The 19,192-nt window shown below is 44.2% G+C and overlaps 1 protein-coding gene across 23 annotated transcripts in view; it reads right to left on the bottom strand.

Moving 5' to 3' along the window:
• The window catches only part of RGS6 (regulator of G protein signaling 6), a 564,797-nt gene extending 546,015 nt beyond the window's left edge, over positions 1-18,782 (bottom strand). For 6 of the 23 annotated variants that reach the window (XM_021099945.2, XM_021099950.2, XM_021099953.2 and 3 more), the window contains exon 1: positions 17,897-18,395. The gene's annotated coding sequence lies outside the window, so the exon portion shown is untranslated. Of the gene's footprint in view, positions 1-17,143; positions 17,411-17,529; positions 17,616-17,896; positions 18,396-18,587 lie in introns of those variants that run through there. The other 17 variants (XM_021099954.2, XM_084969658.1, XM_084969665.1 and 14 more) reach the window with 6 other exon arrangements.
• Between the last annotated feature and the right edge of the window lie 410 nt (positions 18,783-19,192).

Here is a 19,192-nt window from a genome sequence, read left to right as displayed (position 1 = left end):
AGAATCTGAAGCTACTGGCACCAACAACTATAGTAAACCTTACACACAGCCCAACTCCTGGCCAAATTAAATAAAACTGCATACAAAAGTCCTGGTCACTTCAGTTCCTATTGACTGATACATCATGTTTGGCTTTCAACAAAAAATTATGAGCCATTCTAAGACGCAAGTAGAGAATGCAATCTAAATTGACAAGCAGCTACAAAAACCAAACTCAGCTAGGACACGGGTGTTGAAATTATCAGACAGGATGTTTAAAATAACTGTAATTAAATATGTTAAGGCTTCTTATGGAAATATAGATGGCAATGAAAGCAGAGAAATAGAAACTGTTTTTTAAAAAACACTCCTTAAAAGAGGAAATGCTAAAAGTCAGAAACACTGTAATGAATGAAGATTGCCTTTGATGGGTTCATTGGTGGACTCCAAATTGCCAGGGGAGACTCAGTGAGCTTGAGAGTAATAGAAACTTCCCACACTGAAAAAAAAATTGTTTTAATGGAACAGAGAACATCCAAAAACTATGGTACAATATCAAAAGATATACTATAGGTATAATTGGGGTACCAGGAAGAAAAGAAAGAAAAAGGAGAAGAGGAAGTTCCCATCTTGGCACAGGGGAAATGAATCTGACTAGGAACCAGGAGGTTGCAGGTTTGATCCCTGGCCTTGCTCAATGGGTTAAGGATCCAGCGTTGTTGTGAGCTGTGGTGTAGGTCGCAGACGTGGCTTGGATCCCACGTTGCTGTGGCTGTGGTGTAGGCCAGTGGCTACAGCTCTAATTAGACCCCTAGCCTGGGAAAATACACATGCTGTGGGTGTGGCCCTAAAAAAAAAAAAAAGAAAGAAAAAGGAGAAGAAATCTTTGAAGGAATAATGACTGTGAACCTTCCAAAGTTAATGACCTACATTAAACCACAGATCCAGAAAGATCACAGAACACTAATCAGAATACATTAAAAAATAAAATAATACACCTAGATATATCATATTCAAACTGCAGAAAATCAAAGACAAAGAGAAAATCTTGAAAGAAAACTAGGGGGGGGAACCTTACCAATGGAAGAACAAGGATAAGAATTATAGGGGGCTTGTCATCAGAAATCATATAAGGGAGAGAATGGCATAAATAATTAAAATGTTGAAAGAAAAAAGTACTCACCTAGAATTCTACATCTAGTGAAATGATCCTTCAAAAGTGCAGGAAAAATAAACTTTCTCAGACAAATAAATATGGAGTAAGTTCATCACTATATGACTTGCCCTGCAAGAAATGCTAGAAGTTCTTCAGGCAGAGGAAAATTATAGCGGTCAGAAACTTGGACGTACCATAAGAGCAAGCATCGGGGAAGAAGTAAAGCAAAGAAAATCTTTTATTTTCTTATTCTAAATTGATCTAAGAGAAAGGAATAGGACTCTGTTGAACAATGCTCATGGGACAGAAAAAATATTTTCAAAAAGATTATCACATCAATGCCTAACACAGAGCCCTGGAATAGCCCTTGACAATCAAGGGTTAGTTCCAGGATTAACAAACTAAGGCCCATGAGACAAGTCTAGCCTACAGCCTGTTTCTGTATGGTCTGTAAGCCAAGAATAGTTTTTACCTTTTTAGATGGTTGAAAAAAGTTAAAAGAAGAACCGTATTTTAGGACTCATGAACACTGCATAAAAATCAAATTTCTGTGTCCAGAAACGAAGTTTTATTAATAAATGCCTATTTGTTTACTTTATTGCCTTGGCTGCTTCCTACGACAATGGCAGAGCTGAGTAGTTGTAACAGAGACCACGTGGCCTCTGTTTGACCACAAAGCTCAAAGTATTTACTCTTTGATCCTTTGCACAAAAATTGGGCTGCTCCCTGGACAAGGCCAATCACTTAATTTTTCAGAGGCTGAAACCCAGGCCTGGGAGAAAGAGTTATATTCTAATGTTATCATCCTCCCTGGTCAGTGACAGTGCCAGCATGAAACCTCAGGTCTTCAGATGCCAAGGGTCTGTCCTCTCATGGGAGAGGACTTACATTTTATAAGTATGGGTTCTATAATTATAACGTCTAATACCACTGACTAATACTACTGCCTCTAGGGACGGCAGAAATAACATTTTATTATTCTCTCCCTTCGCATGAAAGAGCGAATGATGGCTAGAGAAGAGGTAGGAGTGACAGAGAAGCTTTGCCGGTTTCTATGCACAAGAAGGAGATGACTAAGAGCTGAAGACGATGAGGTGCTCTCAGGGGACCCAAGATGAAAAGCATTCCTATTGGCTTTTTTTAAAAGAGAATGTCACTTTTATTCCTCGGGATTTTACTTTCCTCTTTAAAATCTGAAGAACAGATAAAATCAGTATCTTTACCTGTCTAGGTAAAACGAGGCCTTTAAATACAGGGTCCGTGAGAAAAAAGAAAAGTATACATGTATGTTTAACTGGGTCACCACGCTGTACAGTAGGCGAAAAAAAAAATGTATTGGGGAATAACAATTAAGAAAAACAAAAAGCAGGGGTTCCTAAATAAATAAATAAATAAAATAAAACGTGGGGGAGGAGTTAAAAAATAAAGAAATAAATAAGTACAGGGTCCAGCTCTTTTATGTATCCCTAGACTTGGAGTCACCGAAGTAGGCTGTCCCGTTCTGGAGACAGCAAGACTTCACAAAAGAAAGATCTATTCATAAATCTCACCAGGCAGGAGCAATATAGGTCATAGAAGGAACAACTGAATAGGTTCCTGAGGATCTGTTTTACAGTTTTACTCATATTATGTAGATAGAAGACAAAAATAGTACAAGTCGAGGAGTTCCTGCCATGGCTCAGTGGTTAACGAATCCGACTAGGAACCACGAGGTTGAGGGTTCAATCCCTGGCCTTGCTCAGTGGGTTAGGGATCTGGTGTTGCCGTGAGCTGTGGTGTAGGTTGCAGACGCAGCTCAGATCCCGCGCTGCTGTGGCTCTGGCATAGGGCAGCAGCTGCAGCTCTGATTCGACCCCTAGCCTGGGAACCTCCATATGCCCCAGGAGTGGCCCAGGAAATGGCAAAAAGACAAAAAAAAAAAAAAAAAAATAGTACAAGTCGAATGTACCATTCCCCCACAATGACAACAACCCTCGAGAACTAGAAAAGTTGGTAAAATTTTGAAAGATCTCCTGAGGCAAGGAGGACCTATGGGGCCATGATCCAAAAGAAAAGGGAAGTACAGAGGGACGTGGACATTCTATGCAATAACCCCTTAAGGTATCTTGTCAAATAAAACATCTGCTCATGAAAATACATGGGGAAAATTCCAAATGTAAGGGAACTTGCTTCATTTGATGAGGGGTATTTTAAAAACACATAGACTGACTCTCTGAAAACTTTCCCACAGAGATTAGGAATGAGACAAGGATGCGCACTCTGACCATTTCTACTCACCACTGTATTAGAGGTCTCAGCCGATGCAATGGGCAAGAAAAAGAACTAAAAGGCACTGGGATTGCAAAGGAAAAAGTAAAAACTTTTTTTTGCAGGTAATCTGACTGTATACATGGGGAACCCATCATAATACACCTATTAGACATATAGGATTAACAAGTGAATTTAGCAAAGTCATTGGATACAAGGTCAATATATAAAAGTCAAGTTTATTTTCTATATGCCCACAACAAACAATCAGAAAACGCTGTTTTTAAAAGATACCATTTATCATAGCAACAAATACCTTCAAACACTAGGATTATTTCTACAGAAAGATGTGTGATATGTTTACAACACAGAAATGCAAAACACTATGAGAAATGAAAGCTCTAAATAAATGAAGGGATACACTGCATTATTAAAATGAAACAGTCGACATTCTAAAGATATTGATTTACTCCCAATTTGGGTTAGGGGTTTCGTGCAGTCAAAATTCCATCAAAAGACGATTTTTTAAATATTTATAGTAATGCAAATAGCTAAGGATAACTAAACTATTCTTAAATAATAAAGCTGGAGGAGATGCTACCAAATATCAAGATTTATTATTAAACTGTATTAAGTAAGACACTGTGATATCCTATAAAAATAGGCAGACAGAACAATGGAAGGGGCTAGAAAGGACCCACATATGCATGATCATCTGATTTATAGATTGAAGATGACATTTCAGAGCAGAGGAAAAGAAGAGAATTTTCAATAAGTGGTGCTGGGTTAATATATATATATGGAAAACCAGATAAATACAGATCTTCTTACGACATAGATTTTTTTTACCTAAAAATAAAAGGCAAAACATTAGGCCTTCTATAAATTAAAGCGGAAAAATAGCTTCATGACCCTTAGGGTAGGCAAAACTTTCTAAATGAGGCATGGAAAACAATAACCACAAAGGAAGAGACTGATAAATTGGATTATTAAAAGTAAGATCTCCTATTCATCAAAAGAGGGCCAACTGGAAAGTCACAAAATAGGAAAAGACATTTTGGCTGCATTTAACTGGTAAAAATATTTGTATTCAGAATTAAAAACAAACAAACAAGCAAACAAACCTCCAAATCGGAAAGAAAAGGATAAACAATCCAACCGAAAAACAGGCAATCAACTTGAAGAGGGACTACAAAAGATTAAAGTGACCAAAAAATACTAAAAGGCACAACATCATTAGTCACCAGAGCAAACTGAAACCACGTAAGACACCACCACACACCCACCGTCATGGCTGAAATTCAAAAGTCTGACAATCCCAAGTGTTCACAAGTATGTGTAGAAATGGAAACACTCATATACTGATGATAGGAGGATAAACTGGTCCGGCCACTTAGGAAATCTCTTTATGAGGACCTCTTGAAGCTGAACATATGTCCCCAGGTCCCAGAAACCCAGGCTTCGGTGCATACCAAGCGGAAATGTGTTCATACAGGCACCAAAAAACACATAGATAAAAGTTCATGGCAGCATTATTTACAGCAGCCCTCAACTGGAAATGTCCCAAACGCCCATCAACAGTCGACGGATAAAGTGTGAAATGTTACAGAGTGGGTTGCTATACAGCAGTAAAAATAAATATACTATGGCTCCCTATCACATCACGGATGAGCCTCTCAAACAGTGCTATGCATAAGAGGCCACAAAAAAAAAAAAAGAGAATATATACATATATATTTAATTCCATATATTTCATTTCATATATTTAAAAAGAGAGAATGCTATGGTGTTAGAAATCAGGTTAGCAGTCACCACCAGGAAAAAAGGGTATGGAGTACCACTGGGAGGTGGGAGGGTACGTGAGGTAGTTTCTGGGGGAATGGTAATAAGATTCTCTCTCTTAACCTGGGGGCAATAACATGGATGTGTTTACTGTTTTAAAAGTCATTGAGGAATGACTGTTGTACTTTCTGTACAGAGCACAAATATTCCGGGAAAAGGATATATAGCATCTCTGACTCCATCTCGGATGCCATCTGATTCTCGAGGTGGCACTCAAGCCATCTCAGGTTCAGCCAGGCAAAAAGTGATGTGATTGCGGGGATGCAGCTGCAGGGATGGTGGAGGCAGGAGCCAGAGGCTGTACAAACACACTCACCCTGATGTTTGTGGGTAGACATAGACCCACAGTCACCCACGTGAAACACTCTGCACTTTTTTTTTTTTTTTTGTCTTTTTTTGTCTTTTTGCCTTTTCTAGGGCCGCTCATGCGGCATGTGGAGGTTCCCAGGCTAGGGGTCTAATCAGAGCTGTAGCCACCGGCCTACACCAGAGCCACCGCAACGCGGGATCCGAGCCACATCTGTGACCTACTCCACAGCTCGTGGCAACACCAGACCCTTAACCCACTGAGCAAGGCCAGGGATCGAACCTGCAACCTCATGGTTCCTAGTTGGGTTCGTTAACCACCGAGCCACAACGGGAACTCCTCTGCACGTTTTCTTAATAACTTTTTACTGCCCAGCAAATAAAATCCAAAGCCCTTCAGCCAGTTGATAAGCTTGAGAACATTATCGTGCCTTTTTGCCCATTGTATGTATGGGTGAGTGTGTGTATATAACATATACTTTGCTGTTAAAGTTACTTTTGATAAAAAGATGGGCCTGTGAACTGCCCTCAGCAGACTATGCCATATCACTGGACACACTGATTGGACCAAGGTAGAAACGTGGCTCTGATCAGGATCAGGACCAGTCAGGGTCCTTCCTTGTGACTGAGATGAGAACACTGGATGAAAACAAGTCCCCTTCCCTGTGATGGACTGGACTGAAAGGATATGATGGGAGGGAGACTGATGACCATCTTCTTCTCCCCAATGCCAGTGACAAGGGAATCAAGACAATGAGGTGTCAAGGAAGAAGTGCTGATTTCATTTAAACCCCTGACTCTGGCCATGCCTGAATTCCCAGAGAGATTAGTCCAATAAATTCCTTTGTGCTTGAGTTGGCTTGAATTTTGCTTTAGTGCAGTTGTTTTGGTTTCTGTCTACATCCAAGAGAGCTCTGACTCACCATGATCACCGTCACCTTTATTATAGACATGTGGCATTCGAGTCCTTCAATACACTGACTCCAAGTTGCATTTCTAGTCTTGTCGATCACTATTCATCCTCACAGAACCAACACCATGGCCAATCTCAACCACAAGACACTTCCCCAACCAAGAATTCCCAATAAGAAAAGTTCAACTTAAAACGACCTGTTCCAAATATAATTTTGATAGCCAACTGATCAATCCCGTTAAAGGTAATTAGAAAAATATAAGAAACTGGGGAATCGAAATGGCTTTTTTAAGTGGGAGAGTAAGGCAGATGGCAGGCTAGGGAAGTGGTTTTTGCAGAAAAGCTCTTGAGAGCTAAAGGAAGCCAAAGAAATGAAAACCTAGAATTGACAGCATATGCTTTGGCATGAAGCAAATACCCTATGCGTTGGGGTGAGATATCTGAGAACTTCCTAAACAGTCATGCCAAGCAAGTTAAATGAAGTTTATCCCAAGATGTAGCCACTTTACCCTCGAGCCACAGGAGGATTTGGGAGTCAGTGGTCAGGCTCTCAGTCTCAAAGTCTAAAAGGCATTGAGCATTTGGACTGAGAGTCCGACACAGCTGGGAGATATAGCCATTTGCATGGGAATTGTGCATTGACGATAATAACTCAAAACCACTTGCAAGCATTTCACTGCAGGGGAAAGATCTCTGGGTACTAGTAAGAAGTAGCTAGAAATTCACTGTGACAGACCCTCCATTACCAACGTAAGGTGAGGAAAATGCTACTCAATCTACTTTGCTTTCTCATTTTACTTTCAGTAAACATAAATATTTAGCAAAATTTAAATAATTTGCTTATAATCTAGATTTCCCCTATCCCTGTGTTTCCCTTAAGTTCTAGGTTCATCAACAGGGTCTCCTCTGCCTGAAAGGTCTTTCAGGACCTGACTCTCAGCAGAGACATTAAAAATTCTTTGCACACACATAAACACACACACAGATTTTTAAAAATTAAAAATAAATTAAAAATAAATATAAATAAATAAAAGGAATTCCCATTGTGGCTCAGTGGAAACGAATCTGACTAGCATCTATGAGGACGCAGGTTCAATCCCTGGCCTCACTCAGTGAGTTAATGATCTGGCGTTGCCGTGATCTGTGGTGTAGGTCGCAGACATGGCTCGGATCCCACGTTGTGTGGCTGTCTCATAGGCTGGCAGCTGCAGCTCTGATTCGACCCCTAGCCTGGAAACCTCCATATGCCATGGGTGCATCCCTAAAAAGACCAAAAAAAAAAAAAAATTCTTTGCACACATTGTCACCTCTATACTTTTACTTACACTGAAGTGTCTCAGGCACACTTTGAACCTCTCTGTTCCCTGCCTCATCTCTGCAGGCCCCCAACAGATTGGTCCTCCAACATTCAATTCATCCATTCAACCTCTTCAATGAAATCTCCCAGTGGGAAGCAATCCCTCCCCTGTTCCATTTACACATGCCTGTCTTACCACATGGCTTCTCCATCTTTCTCCTTCCAACAGAAATTTAAACTTCTTGAACACAGAAGCTGTATCTGATTAATCATCACCTAGAAAAGGCCCTTCAGTAGGGAGGCCTCGGTCATCGTGGACAAGCAGGACAAGGAGCAAAGAAGAACAGGAGTGGGAGTTCTCACTGTGACTCAGTGGAAACGAATCCAACTAGTATCCATGAGGATTTGGATGTGAACCCTGGCCCCGCTCAGTGGGTTAAGGATCTGGCATCGCCATGAGTTGTGGTGTAAGTTGCAGATGCAGCTTGGATCTGGCATTGCTGTGGCTGTGGTATAGGCCAGCAGCTACAGCTCCGATTCTACCCTTAGCCTGGGCGCTTTCATATGCCTCAGGTGTGGCCCTAAAAAGCAAGGAAAAAAGGATGAACACCAGTGACCTTAGACCAACTGTGACCTGGGGTAGGAATACCCTCTCTCCTTCCCCAAGTCCCCACCCCTAAATAAGAGTTGACTAAATCACAGATTTCCAGGAATACTTTCTCTTTCAGGAATGCCATCAAAGCAATCACAGCTTCTCAGCCTTATTCTGTACCTGGGGAGAACACAGATCAACAGCATTAAACTGATTTGTCTAATGTCACAAACCCCTGGCTTCGGGGAGGAACCAGTAGCCAAGCCCCTAAACTACCTGCCATACTGAAAGGTAAAGTGCCTTCCTCTTATTAAAAAAAAAAAAAAAAAAAAAAGCTCAAATATAATCAATAAATGTATTCTTTGTGAATGCATCCTTTCTATTTTGACCAGCTGCTGAATCAGTCTTTGTTTTCTGATGTATGTATGGTCAGCAAAATAATATAATGGTAGCTTCCTGCTTGGTTTGGAATCTAAACACAGTAGCACTTATATAGCAGTTTAGGGGGGAAATAAACAGGATTTTTTTTTTTTAAGTTGTTGTCTTTCTTCTGTAGAGGTCACAAGAGAAAAAAAAAAAAAAAAACACAACCAGCTCAAACAAGTGTTTTGTTTCTATTGGGCAGTTTAGATCCATATATTATTTCCTTAATTGGAATTAGTTGCTACTGATGAAAAATGGATGCCAAGAGGGCTTTCTGAGCAGCACATACTCTTTCCTTTAACACAGTCCTCACCCGTCCCTAATGCTTCCCAACCTTGAGGTCCAGCACAAAATGCCCTTCATCATCACTGTTTGCGGCTGTTTGGCTTTAAAAAAAAAAAGGAAAGTGTTATTTGATACCCATATTGTTTTCAAAAAGGAGGTAGAGAGCCCCATATTTCAAGAATACTGGGTATAAATACATTTCTTTCTGGGAGTAAAAACTTTCTATATATTTCACACACACACAAAGCATGGTTTTGATGAAAAAAAAAAACACAACGGCAGTCACCATTATGAAAGAAACCCCACTTGGTTCATTCATCTGCTTCACCTAACAGGCTGAGTGTTTGAGTGGACAGCCCATTTCCTAAGGCTTTTTTCTCCCTCCTTCCCTCTCGTCCCCCCTTCCTTTCTCCCTTCCAAAAATACCTCTTAAACAATTACTTAACCAACCTCTGATAGATGTTGAAGCCACAGGAGGGGATAAAACAGAGTCCCTGCTCTCAGGGAGTATGCATTTTAGTGGACAGAAGCAGACAAAATACACACAAGTACATAGAGGGCAATGTCATGAGGACAAAGCTCTGAAGAAAAGTGGAGCAGACGAGGCCACAAAGAGCACTGTGCAGGGACAGGCGTTAACTATTTCAGCTACGGCGGTCTGAGAGGACTCTGACGATGAATATTTTACAATATGAGTTCTTACTCTGAAAGCTGACAAGAATTGGTTTAATAATTAATCTTGTTATTATGTACACCTCTTCCCTGAGATGCCTGCAGTCCTCTCTCTTTCTTTACCTGGAAATTTCTGCCTGCTTCCCAAAGGTCTGTTTCCCAGACCTCTTCCAGGTCGGATGATACAGTGTCCGCTCGCTCGCCCTCTGAACTGAACTGTACTTACTGCCTCTGTCACCTGGTTGCTACCTAATCTGACTTCTAGAATTCCATGCATGATTTCCCTAAACTGTTTCTTTTTGGTTTCTTTTCTATATATTTATTTCTCTCCAAAACAACTGAAATGATCTCATGGGAAGCGCCTTTGTTTATCCCTGACCTTATAATAGACCAGCAAAACTGGAGATTTGGGAGTTGGATAAGATCTGGGTTAAAATCTGGTTCTCCACTCAGTAACAATGTGACCGAGGGCAAGTGGCTGAACCTCTTCTTCACCTTCAGTTTCCTCACCTGTAAAATGGGAGCAGTACCACCTAATTCTCTTTAAAGGGCTTTGCTCTACAAAAAGCTTTGCAAGTGCTGACTGCTATTTTATAAGATCAATCCATTGCTGTATGACAGACCCATAGCTTTGTAGGCTGGACATCTTTTGGCTTAGGGAACCAACTTCTCTCAAGCATTTACTATGTGTGTTGCCTTGTGATGGGGGCAGGATAAAATCCTGGTTTAAAAAAAAAGGAGAGTTCCAGTCGTGGCTCAGTGGTTAATGAATCTGACTAGGAACCATGAGGTTGTGGGTTCTATCCCTGGCCTCACTCCAGTGGGTTAAGGATCCAGCGTTGCTGAGAGCTGTGGTATAGGTCACAGACATGGCTCAGATCCCGCCTTGTTGTGGCTGTGGCATAGGCTGGGGGCTACGGCTCAGATTAGACCCCTAGCCTGTGAACCTCCATATACCATGGGTGCAGCCCTAGAAAAGGCAAAAAGAAGGAAAAAGGGGGGGGGAGTTCCCATCATGGCTCAGCGGGAACAAATCCAACTAGTATCCATGAGGATAGGGGTTCCATCCCTGGTCTTGCTCAGTGGGTTAAGGATCCAGCGTTGCTGTGAGCTGTGGTGTAGGTCAAAGACGCAGCTCGGATCCCAAGTTGCTGTGGCTCTGGCTTTGGCCAGCTCTGATTAGACCCCTAGCCTGGGAACTTCCATATGCCACAGAGGCAGCCCTAAAAAGCCAAACAAAACAAAACAAAAAACCACCACAGCCCAGTGGGAGAGACAAACATTGATGCATAATTACAAACAAGGGCCTCACTATATCCCAGATCTCAGGTGGATCTAGCCAGGCAAAAAGGCAAAATCAAGCAAACAATAGGAATGGGGTTACAATCATTTGCATCTTATATCTTCACGCGTCCCAGTCGGGGCACCCACACCAGTATCAGTCATTCCTCCTTCCATTTTCACCCACCCATAGCTGTCACTCTGCACGTCAGTAACCCAACAAACATTTACCAAACCCCTACCATGTGCCAAGGGCTGTAAGAGATACCAAAGAAGGAGAGGAAGATGGCACAGGGCCCCATCCGGGTGTGCAAGAGCTATCCATGGAGCCGCGGCCCCTGGTTTTCGCTTCTCTTCCTCCTGGTGGTGAACGGCCTTAAGGCTCAAGGAAACAGATCCATCTTTGGCTGCCACAAAGGAAGATCGGCCCCACTCCGCCCCTTGCCACTTGGCACTTGGGCCACTTGCTTCCTTACACCCAGCGAGGGAACCACACAGCAAGATTGTCCAAGGGACCAAGGAGTTTCTGAAATGCTAGGCTGACCGAGCAAGCCCGCAGGAACAGGGGAAAAGTTGGAAACCACTGCCCTGAAATATTTATTACCCAACAGACTCACGGTGGAGGAGGTCACAGAGAGGTCGTGGCTTCGGATTGACCCTCGAGCTGAAGCCGGGCACTGGAGGCCCCACCCCCTCCCCTGTCCTGGGAATCTGCGCTCTGCCCACCCTTCCCCGCCCCCACCCACCCCCAGAGCACTTGCAGGGAGGTAGCCTTGAAAGAGGAAGGTGACCTTAGTCATCTGGACGGAACTGAGCCCAGTTCGGGCCTCAAAATATAAGCATAGGCCGAAAAAACCAAAACTGTTAAGCTGCTGGCGAGTAGATAAGGAGGTCTACTCTTCTTGCTGTGTCCAAGAGGAGCCTCTTATGTGGATTTCCTTGCTTATTACATCTGCTAACTGCCAATCTGGAGGGTTTACCTCTTGCTTCTTTCTCCTTGCCCTTCCTGCAAGGGGCCTGGTTTCAGATCTCTCCCAGGGAACAACCAGGGTTGTGAGCAAGAGCTCATTGTCAAAACCATTAGAGGAGTTCCCACTGGGGCTCAGCGAGTTTGGAACCCAACTAGTATCCAGGAGGATGCGGATTTGATCCCTGGCCTGAGTGGGTTAAGAATCCAGTGCTGCTCAGATTTAGTGTTGCTGGCCTGTGATAAAGGCCAGCAGCTGTTATATCTGGTTCGACCCCTAGCCTGGGAACTTCCATATGCCTCAGGTATGGCCCCAAAAAGGCAAACAAGAAAAGATTGAAAACAGCAAGTAAGGTGTCACAGGGCCCATCTTCCGCAGCCACCAGGCCTCCTCCCCAGGATGCTGATGTCCAGGATCCCAGCGTCTTCTCACAGCCACACATATTCATAGGATATACATTTTGTTTTTATTTTACAGAGGAGGACACTGAGGTTCAGAAACAAAGGTTTAAAATGCCTGTTGGGAGTTCCCGTCGTGGCGCAGTGGTTAACGAATCCGACTAGGAACCATGAGGTTGCGGGTTCGGTCCCTGTCCTTGCTCAGTGGGTTAACGATCCGGCGTTGCCGTGAGCTGTGGTGTAGGTTGCAGACGCGGCTCGGATCCCGCGTTGCTGTGGCTCTGGCGTAGGCCGGTGGCTACAGCTCCGATTCGACCCCTAGCCTGGGAACCTCCATATGCCGCGGGAGCGGCCCAAGAAATAGCAACAACAGCAACAACAACAACAGACAAAAAAAAAAAAAAAAGACAAAAAAATAAATAAATAAATAAATAAATAAAATGCCTGTTGTGCTACTTGAAGCCCTCTGGATCACCCTTCTGTGTGGGCTCCAGGCTGGCCTGTTCTGAGTGCAGTACAAGCTCCCCAGGTACCTCCGAGGGCGGCCACCCCTGCACTCCCTCCCCCGTCCACACTCATGCAGGACCCTCTCATCTCAGGAGGCTCTGATGGGTGCCTCCTCCTGCGGCAGAAAATAGCCTCTAGAGCAGGACATGTCCTGGTGGACAAGGGGACGCTACCACGCTCAACCTAAAGGTGGCTTTTTCCTCTGAAGGTTTTGTAACCGAGCAGGACCTTTTGAGGCTTTCCCAGATTAGACCCCCAGCCATGTCCTCTGCCTGCCTTTTGTCTGTAGAAAAACTTCAGTCGAGGAATAAATGTGATCAGAGAGGTGAGAAAATGCAGAAAGGAAAACGGTCAGGGAAGACAAAATAATAATACTTTATCCATTCAATGAAGCCAAGGACCTTTAGTTTTTTCTCAAAGACTGCAGATAATATTCTGAGCCATGTCTTTTGAGCTGTTTTGCAGATGCTAAAACCCCCACTGGGTGGAAGAAGTTAACTGTAGGCCACCCACAAGCTCAGGGGCCCCAGACAGGTTAGAACCAGGAGGTTAATGATGCTGATCCCCAATGACTTCACCACCAACCAATCAGAAGAACGTCCAGGAGCTGATCACACCCTGCTCCTTGAACTATTAAAGATGCCTCACTAGGAGTGGCTCAGCAAAAAAGAATGTGACTGGTATCCATGAGGATGCAGGTTGAATCCCTGGCTTCGCTCCAGGCATTAAGGATCTGGCATGGCTGTGGCTATGGCGTAGGCCGGCAGCCACAGCTCCAATTTGACTCCTAGACTGGGAACCTCCATGTGCCCCAATGCAGCCCTAAAAAGACAAAACCAAACAAACAAACACAAAAACTCCTCACTAGCCTCTCCAGGGCTGGATACAGTTTTGAGGGCAGTAGCCTGCTGTGGTCCCCTTCGTCTGGCAAAGCAATGAAGTGATTCTTTTCTACTTCACCCAAAACTGTCTCTGTGATTTAATTCAGTGCCAGTGCACAGAGTCTGAGTTTCAGCAACAGTTTTACCAACGTGTTTCGAAAGCCCAGACAGTTGTCCCGATGGCAACTCATCTGAATAGCCTCCCTCCCAGGAACTTTTGTTCATAGTCAAATATTTATGCGGTTTTCAGTCTCCATCCATAAAAAGGGGTGTCCTCGGCACCCTGTGTTTCTAGCACAGAGGTGGAAGGAGAGGATTAATTTTCTAGTCACAAAGTAGCCACACAAGGAAGGCTGACAAGTTCTGGCTGGGGCATTTCAGCCAGCTGGAACATCCTCGCTAGCAAATGCATCAACTCAATGCCTTCTTCTTGTTTCCTCTGGCAGAAGTTGGGGACCTACCTCCTTGGAGAACCGTCAAGATGCTTTGAGGAGCCTTGTGCTGCCTTTGCGGGTGGGATGGGGAGTCTGGGCCATTCACAGCTTGCTTTACCTGCTGCCATGGTAGTTGGGATAATTAACAGTTTATGTGCTCCCCCGTATTGGAATGTGTGTGTGGTAGAAAATGACTGCCTCTTCTAGGTCCCAGGGAGGCAGCTGGGAAGCTCTGGCTCAGCCTTGTGGTTTGTAACATCTCAAGCAGGTACTCTGAGTTGTTACTTAATGTAACTCATTAGGTTTAATGTGCATTTTAACTGCCTGCTTGTGATCAGTTTCGCTCTCACTGCGGTGGGATGAACTGGGTTTCATGACTGATTGCTACTTTTATTATAGACTTAATGGTTCCAAATTCTGGATGATTCTCTCTTTTATCTTGACCACTTCGGAAAGTTTTTCCTCCATGGGAAAAGTGGATATTGATTCAACCAGTGTTTACTGGGCACCTCCTGGCAGGTCCCCTCCTGGGCGTGGGGCAGATGGATGTGAAGAAAAGTGCAACAGTGTTTCTGCCCCCGGGGAGCTTACCATCTAGTTCTCAGTGTGGTCCCCAGACCAGTGAAATCAGCATCATCTGGGGATCATCATGTTAGAAACGGAAATTCCCAGGCCCCACCCAGACCCACTGAATCCCAAGCCCATGTTTGAAAAAGCCTGCTTCACGCAAAGATGACCCTCATCAAACATCAAAACATCTAATATGTGGTTAGCTTATTGAGCTAAATCAAAAAGTGTCATTTGTCCTTTAGGAAACAGGCCCAGAGGCCAAAAGCCACATGAGGAGTTGGTGGAGAAATTGAAACCAGAAGTCAGGTTTCCTGCTGCCACTGCCACTGCCACCCCCACCCCTGCATGGCCAATGGTCTATTTCTCTTCTGATGCTCAATCCCTAAGCCTTATAGGGAACACCAAGTATTGCTGACCCAAAGTATAAACCATGGTTTTCAACGAGAACAGGAAAAAAAAATACTCTCTTTGAAAATAAAGACCACAGACTAACAAAAATTAACACCTGATCTATCAAAGCCATCCATCAACTATCAGTAATTTTTTCCCCAAACCTTTAACATACACCCAAGTTTCATTTACAATTTAAAAATTGGGGATGTTGGGGGAGATGGTAGGTAGAGAGAAAGGTGAAAATACAATGAATAATGTGATCAGAATAGCATAGAGTCTAGAAGAGCATATAGTATGCAGAAATGTCAATAGTGGTTCACTTTCTGTGAGAGACTTACAAATGATCCTTTTTTTTTCTTTTTTGTATTTTCCTGAATTTCTCCCAATGGTTATTTATTACTTTTGCCATCAAGAAAAAGTAAAACCATTTTTGAAATGTTACATCCATATCACTCAACATAAAGGTTTATTTTGTAATTTGATTTCTTTCTATATAGCAGGATAGTGTGTGTGTGTAGTAATTATTTATACCATGCCATATGTTACAATGAAGATGAAATTCAGTAACTATATTCCTCCCAACTGGCATGGAAAATGAAGAGGTTAAATGCTTTCCTAGGTTCAAAGCACTATGAATTAAGATGAGCTAACTGTGAAGCTAAAGGAAAAATTAATCCCAGTACTGAGATCTCTGAAAGCATCTCTTTTGAAAAACACTGATGTGACGCATTGCTCCTTACATCTCCCTGTGTTTAACCTCTAGCACAAAACAGAAGGTTTGAAAATTCCTGGCAAAGCCTAGGGAGTTCAGGGAATAAAATTCGTGGGAGACTCTCAGAGAAACAGGAAAGAGAATAATCCTACGTTCACATAAAAGTCTATCCCTGTGGCCCATAAGACATCCAAAAGAACTGGCAAATTTCATTGTCCTAATTATCCTTTAACAATTTTTTTTCTTTCTCAAGAAATATTTTCTCATTAAAAAAAATCTGTTTTCCATCTCATTCCACAAATTATAAAAAAAAAAAATTTAAATAAAGACTGTCTCATTTAAAGTGACATTTCTGCCACAAAAGCATTGGTGTAAGACTTCACTTGATAAGACTAATGCGTTGCTTGAAAAAATCTAGCATTGGTTTACCGAAATGCTCAGCAATATAAATTCAGTGCATGTTAATTAAAGTTTCTTAAAGGAGACAGGGAAGTAAAGGACAAATGTAATTACTCTGAAGAAGGAAATGCCAGTGGCTACCTAGTTCATACCTGAACATACCTCATCAGACCTGATATTTCTAGAATTTACAGACACTTTCAGGAAAAGACATTATTTGGGGAAACTATACATTTTACTATTATGTCTATATACACAGTAATATTTCAACATTTACAATACACAAGACTATCAAATATACACAACGGTTTCGCTTTACTAAGCTAAACTCAAAGTATTTACCATCTTGGTTTTTGTTGTTCAGCATTGGAGCTTTTGCTTACAAAGGTGCGTCCCGAAGAGTCTCAAATTTACCTGCTTTCTCTCACAGGGCAGTCCCATCCATTGCAAAATTAACAAGTTAATGAAAAGAAGAAGAAGAAAGAATGTAACATAAGGACTATACATACCACTCGCCAACCCCTCAGTGCCCACTCCCCACGACAACCTATCTGCCTGTGCAAACTGATCTCTAAAAGCCTGACCTGTTAAGCCAAATCTAATGGCTTCCTTTCAGTCTAACACTTTTGGACAGAACACACACAAACTTGTAGCTCAGTCTCTAACTCCATTCGGACACTCACAAGCCCAGTTCTTATGCTTCCATCTTTCATCCCCCTCTGCTGAGAAAAGGGCCGGAGGTGAGGTTTTACCTACTACTGCTTATTGTGGCAGTTTCACTTTGGGACGGCTAAAGGGTATTGATCAGAAACTACCTGCAGATCCAGCTGCTGAGCATTGATAAATGCTGAGGGAACAATTCCAAGCCAATAACAAGACCCGAAATACCTCCAATTTGTAGCACGGAAACGCCACTTCTCTCCACGAGAGAGAAAGGAACAATGTTCCTACTCCATCAAATTAAAAAATAATAAAATTCAGCAGCTTCCCTTCTGAACAAAATTACATTTTCTGGGTCCCTTTTCTTCCGCGTCTCCCTGGGCCACTTCTTATGCAGCCTGATAGGGATGGTAAACACCGTCTCCTGCAACCCGTTTAGTTGTCATCCTCACAGAGCAAACACCTACTGCCCCTTTCCTGCCGCAGTCCCCGAACAGCAGACCTTACCACCCACCCCTGCTCTTCACACCTCACCGCTCGCTTTCTTTTCTTCCACACCACAAATTCAGAGAAAAAGTTAATGAACATCGGCTTTAGAGGTGAAGCTGCCCTACCTGTGATGACAGAATCAGAAGATTGTAAGTACCTAAAAAGCACGTACCCTCTGCAAGCTCGTCCCGGCCAAGGAGTGTCTCACACCCAGAAACCCAGGAACATGATTTATATGCAGACCTGCACCCATCCCACACAACTCCACACGCCAGCTTGCCTAACCACTTATGTAATCTCGTGCCTTTACAGTCCCAAACTGCACACACACACACACACCGACACCTGTCACATATCTGAAATGGACAAGCATCCACACCCAGGAGATGAAACGAAATCGACACACATGAATGGAAGAGGGCATATCATTTTAACACATCCCTTCCCTCATTTGTTTCTTGCCCATTTTTTTTTTGTCACAACTACAATTACCTTAGCAACCAAAGAATTGCCTTGACTCCCCCTCTGGCTTCTGAATTTCTCCTAACGCCAAGCTTACGCCAGGTTCATGGTACAGCTAGAGGAGCCCAGGGATCGAGGGGCGGCAGCCTCTTGGGGGCGGAGGGGACGTCTGGGTCCGTCTCCGTGAGGTTCTCCAAGGTCTCGCCTGGTCTTTCCGACTTTCCGCGGTGGCGAGCGCGGGGGCTCAGAGAGCAAACAGCGAAGCCGGGAGCCGGCCAGGAGGCGCGGCGGGTCGCATGGTGCCAGGGCGCGGGGCGCTCGGGTGTCTTCGGCGCGCCAGGGGACTGGCCCCGCTCTCCGCGCTCCCGGGCGTTCCCCTCACGCCAGCCTCTCCCGCCCCAGGCCAGCGGGGTCTGCGGAGCTCCGACCGCCCCCTCGACGCCCAGCCGCTCTCGCAGCTCCAGGAACCCCGCGTCCGGGCGGAGCTCCAGCCGCCGAGCAGGGCCGAGCACAGGAGCTGCCCCAACTCGCGAAGGCGCTCAGCTCCGCCGCCCGGGGAGCTGCTACAGCGGCGCCCGCTGTCGGGTGTCGAGCGGAGCTGCAGCCCGCGCCGGGCGCACCTGGGTGCCGGCACCTGGGCCCTGATAGGCGCGGCGCCGGGCGGGGCGGGGCGGGGCCGAGGCACCTGTGCGCGTCCCAAGGGCGCCGCCGCCCGGCTCACCTGTTCCCAAGCGCCGCGCAAGGTGCAGACGGAGATTTGCCCCAGGAAGGGGAGGAAAAAAAACCTAGAAATTTCTGATGCTTCAGTTCCCACGTAAAAACTGGCAGAGCGGCTCAGGGAGGCGGAAGCTCGTCATTCGGAGAGCTGGCCGTGGCTGGAAACTTTGGTTCCGTCAGGGTTGTCTTAGAGATTCCTGGCCCGGAGGGGTTTGCCCGCTAGCTTTTGAATCCCTCGCTGACGTGCAGCTGGCGCCCTCTAAATTAAAACGGGCCACCGCGATCGTCAGGGATAGTGTTACTAACCTTGTCGTTTTTATTGATTCAACATTTACACCATATGCTGTATTTGGAGTGCTTTATGGTTTTTCTTATCTGGAACACCACAAAGGAAATTTCAAGAATATTTAACTCTGCGAATCATCTCAGGGAACGAAGAGAAAGAGTTGAAGACAGAAACTGAGAAAGGGTAACTTGAACTGAGGGCATTCTTTAATTGTGGGAGCTTTGAAATTCGATGTTTAAAGATTCAGGAAGCTGCAGGTGGACATAAACAAGATTGTTGGTGCTGGACTTGGTAACCATGGAGTTGGTGCAGTATCAGTGTTA

Source organism: Sus scrofa, chromosome 7, assembly GCF_054392235.1.
Source record: "Sus scrofa isolate SSC_HxYL_T2T_F1_AM1 chromosome 7, Sscrofa_HxYL_maternal_Yorkshire_Landrace_v2.0, whole genome shotgun sequence".
In the NCBI taxonomy this organism is placed as follows: Eukaryota; Metazoa; Chordata; class Mammalia; order Artiodactyla; family Suidae; genus Sus; species Sus scrofa.
The sequence above is the reverse complement of the archived record's forward strand: the minus strand, read 5'-3'. Positions and strand labels throughout refer to the sequence as shown.